This window comes from Arvicola amphibius, chromosome 6 (assembly GCF_903992535.2).
Source record: "Arvicola amphibius chromosome 6, mArvAmp1.2, whole genome shotgun sequence".
Taxonomy (NCBI): Eukaryota; Metazoa; Chordata; class Mammalia; order Rodentia; family Cricetidae; genus Arvicola; species Arvicola amphibius.
Genome location: NC_052052.2, coordinates 33,497,247 through 33,501,944, shown reverse-complemented (window position 1 = coordinate 33,501,944; position 4,698 = coordinate 33,497,247). Strand labels below are relative to the sequence as shown.

Here is a 4,698-nt window from a genome sequence, read left to right as displayed (position 1 = left end):
GTGGACAGAATCGCTGGAATCGACAGCCTAGCTGCTCTGGTCAAGGTAGGCTTGTCTTCCTACAGATTTCTTAGCCCACAGGATCATCTAAGAGGCTGGCAGGCCCTGCACTAAACAGCAAAAGAAAAATATGACCCTCAGTGACCTTGGAGGACCCTGAGGAGTAGCTCTAGGTGCCAACCAAGTAAGTTCTCTGTCGTTTTTTAATCAATAACTCAAGTAAATTTTATCCTTCTCAAAGACCTCTGATGCAGTTTGAGAGCAGAGAGGTTTTGTCAGTTTAAAGGACAACTTTACCAAATTTCAGCAAATACAAATACAAGTTATTAAGGCGTGTACCTGCAAGTTATGAAGGTCTGAGGACAAGTGTGCGCTATCAAATTCTCTCTCACGCTGCCTTTCATAGTCTTTTTTAATATTTATTTTATTTATTTATTATGTATAAAATATTCTGTCTGTATGTGTATGCCTGCAGACCAGAAGAGGGCACCAGACCCCATTACAGATGGTTGTGAGCCACCATATAGTTGCTGGGAATTGAACTCAGGACCTTTGGAAGAGCAGGCAATGCTCTTAACCTCTGAGCCATCTCTCCAGCCCACCTTTCATAGTCTTAAAGATACTTTTCTTTATGCAAAAAATATGTCACAGTCATTCTGATATAAATATGCTGCTGTTTAAATTTTCACAAATCCAAAGAATTCTTGTGAGTTCCAGGGAGCCAAATTGAAAGATCCACCTTAGACAGGTCAGATAGACACCTCCCAATTCCCTGAATCTAATTTTTTTTTCTAAACTTAACTTTGTCCTCTGTTCAGCCAATACCTTAAACAGGTTTGAGAGACACCAGAGATTTCCAATAACAAACACTGGACAGGAGCAAAGAGACCAGCTCCTCCCACTGCTGCTCCACGTCTTCCCACTATGCAAGCAGCACTCCTCTCTTCTCCTCTCTCTTCCCTCCCTCCCTCTCTCCCTCCCTATCTCTGTGTCTCTCCCTTCCCTTCCCCAGTACCCTCTTGTCAATACAACTCCACACTCAAGCTCCCTCTGCATGGCATATTCTGCCACCAAGCCGATGTCCCCAACCCACTATGGGACACTGCAAATGTCCCTCTTGCACTGCATTTTGCAATTAGTTCTTCCACCATGTGGATCCCAGAACCAAATTTGGGTCATCAGCCATGGAGGTAAGCACCTTTACTTGCTGAGTATTTCCAGGCTCTTGGAAGGCCTGGAAGGCTCTTTGATCTCTCTCTCTCTCTTTCCTCTATGTCTGTCTCTCTCTGTCTTTCTCTAACTCTCTAGGGTCTGTAGACCTTGAAACTGAATTTATAGACCACACTAGCCTTGAACTCACAGAGCTCCAACTGCTTATGCTTCTTTTTTTTTTTTCTTTTTTCTTTTTTTGGTTTTTCAAGACAGGGTTTCTCTGCAGCTTTTTTAGAGCCTGTCCTGGAACTAGCTCTTGTAGACCAGGCTGGCCTCGAACTCACAGAGATCCGCCTGCCTCTGCCTCTCGAGTGCTTGGATTAAAGGCAAGCGCCACCACCGCCCGGCTGCTTATGCTTCTTAAGTGTTGGGATTATAGCTGTGTGCCACCACACCAGGCTGGGCCTCTCTGAGAGATACCACTGCCATGTTGTGAGGACACTCAGCAGCCAGAAGCAAAGGACCCATAATGAAGAATTGAGGCTTCCTGCACCATTGCCTGTATTGTCTTCCAAGGCCTTGGAGCGAGTCACATGGCCACGTGGGGAGTGATCTATCAGCCCAGCCTTCAGAGGGCAGCAGTCTGGCTGATATCTTTGCCTGGAAAACCTCACAAAGGATCCTGAGTCAGAGCTGGGTATGGTGATGCATACCTGTATTCGCAGCATTTAGGAGCCTAAGGCAGGAGGATTGGGAAGCCAGCCAGGGTTACAAAACAAGAGACAAAAGGGGAGGGGGAGAGACAGAGAGATGGCTCAGAGGTTAAGAGCACCTACTGCTCTCCCTGAGGACTCAAGCTCAATTCCCAGCATCCACATGGCAGCTAATAAATGTCTATAACAAGATCTGGCACCCTCACACAGACATATATGCAGACAAAATACCAATGCAAATGAAATAACAGTAAATTAGTTTTTAAAAAGGAAGAACTAAGTGCTCAGTGAAGCTCTTGTCAGATTCCTGACCCATAAACACTAAGGTACAGAAATTCTTACTAGCCAGATGTGGTGGCACAGGCTTGTAATCCCAGCATTCTGGAAGCTGAGGTCATAGGATCAGGGGTTTGAGATCGGCCTGGGCTACATAGTGAGTTCAAGGGCCAGCCTGGGCTACATAATGAGAGCTTTACTGTTTGTCAGTACATTTTAGGGATGGTTTTTATTATAGAAATAGATACCTACCTAATACAGACAATATTTAACAGCTTTTGCAGTTTTATACAACTGTTCAAATACCATTTGTCTCTGCTTTGTTTGGTGGCAGGGGACAAGGGCAGGGAGATGTCTCCATTTGCGTGGCTTTGACTGCTCATTCTTAGCAGCTAGTATGAGGGTGTCAGGGCCACAGACATGGAGGAAGGGCCAGCACAAGGCAGAAAAGGGGCGCTGGGGCTCTTGGGATTGGGGGAGGGATGCTGCTACCACCGATATGAACTGCTAAACCTTGTACAAATACTTGAAGGACACGTGTCTTCTGTAATTCAGTGATTTCGTGAATTGTCATTCATCAAGTTGGTCATTTGTCCACTGACTTTTGTCCAGCATGGATCTGACAAAGTAGTGACAGCGAATTAGTGTGCTCCTAACCAAGGGGTACATTATAATTTCATGTCCCCAAGGCAACAACTAGTGGGTTATTTGTAAAAGACACTCACCTTTTTATGCCTCTTTCCTCTTTATTTTTTTATTCTTTTTCTTCTTTATTTTTATTTTTGTGACAGGGTCTCACTGTGTAGCCATGGCTGTCCTAGAGCTCACTAGATGAACCAATTTGGCTTCAAACTCACAAAGATCCACTCACCTGCCTCTGCCTCCTGAGTGCTAGGATTAAAAGCATATATCACCTTTTGTTTTTACAGTGCTAGATAACAAGGCACCATTGAGTCACACCTCCGTTCTCTTAAGATTCCTGATCAAGCTCATTAATTTCTCTTACAGTTTTTTTTTTTTAAGTACTGGAGAGACTGAGCTTTTAAAAGCCCTGGCTGCTATTTCAGAAACTTACAACCGTCTGTAACTCTAGTTCCCGGGGGATCCAGTACCCTCTTTTGCCCCACACTGGCACCAAGCATACATGCAAGCAAAACACACGTATCATAAAATAAAAAGTATTAATTTGGTTTACATTTATTCCCATGTGCCTTTAATCTTGATATTAATATTGAAAAACCAAAATAGGCAGACTGTGTGAGTTCTAGGACTACACAGTGAGACAATCTCTCCAAAAATGAACAAAAATGAAAGTAAAAGCTGATTCATTGTGTGTGTTTATGTTGTGCACATGCCACCGTGTGCAGTGGAGGACAAAAGACAACTTGTAGGAGACAGCTCTGTCCTTCCATGTGGACACTGGGGATTGAGCTCAGGCTGACAAGCCTGGTGGCATGTGTCCCTACCTACCGAGCCAACTCACCAGCCCTGTTTTCTGTTTTGTTTGTTGTTCTGAGAGGGTCTCACTGTTTCACTCAGGAAGGAGGCTGGCCTCACGCTGCGCAGCCTCTCCTGTCTCTACCCTAGGGACAGGACACACTGAATTTTCTCTATAAACTGCTAGTTGTGAGAAGTCCTGTCTTGTCACCAATTCCCAGAACAGCAATCTTTCCCGAGAGGAAAGTGACATTTTTCTCTTCAAAGCAGCTATAAATGGAGATAAATTCCAGGCAGGATCACTTTGGAGAAGTCCTTTGTTAGTTTTGATTTTTCTCATTCTTAGTGGAAGTTCATTGAACGAAATTTTTACAGCTCAGAGAGTGCCATATAAGCCCTAAGAAAGTAGTGAACTTTAGGTGTCGGTCCCTCCCTTGCTTTATTTTTATCCTTCAGAGTGAAGAGGGTCAGGGACAGGAGCCAGAACTCCTGGAGTGGGCTAAGAAGGCCCTGACCACAGCCCTGCTTCCTTCCCACACAGGGGAATCCATACCAGTGTAGGCCTCAGAGGAACCTCACAACCTGCGCTGCACTGTAGAAAACTACATTAAGAGACCAGGGCAGGGAACATTCACGATACACAGTACAGCTCAAGACTACTGTGGTAAGAGAGATAACCGCTGCACAGTGCACCAGCAAGGTATTTCCATAGAAACCAATAGCATACGCAGAAAGCCATCATACTGCCATGTATAACAGACGGAAGACATAACATAATAGTACTTCCTTTAAACAAAACTTAATAGCCCTGTATAAACAGGACCTCAAAAAATTAGTTAAAGACTCAGAGTTGTTCCTCTCCACGGAAATCTTTAGTAAAAGGCGAAAGATTTATACGATCTGAAGAGAAACCAGAGTATACAAATATCTTCCCGCCTACTGTTCTCGACCGACTCCAGCTACTAGATAACCGATGGGCGCTAGCTCCACGAAGTAAGTGATGACGCCTGTTTTCCTCTCACGCACGTCTCCGAAACGCACATCACTAGAAAGAAAAAAAAGCGAGAAATAAAAGAAAAAAGCGCTTATTCATTTAAATTTCGCACTGACCTACGTGCAG

The 4,698-nt window shown here is 44.3% G+C and overlaps 1 non-coding gene across 1 annotated transcript; it reads right to left on the bottom strand.

The window, feature by feature from the left end:
• Positions 1–4,382: 4,382 nt before the first annotated feature.
• On the bottom strand, positions 4,383–4,498 carry LOC119818192. The gene has a single exon (XR_005286078.1). It is a non-coding gene; the product is annotated as a U5 spliceosomal RNA (small nuclear RNA).
• Between the last annotated feature and the right edge of the window lie 200 nt (positions 4,499–4,698).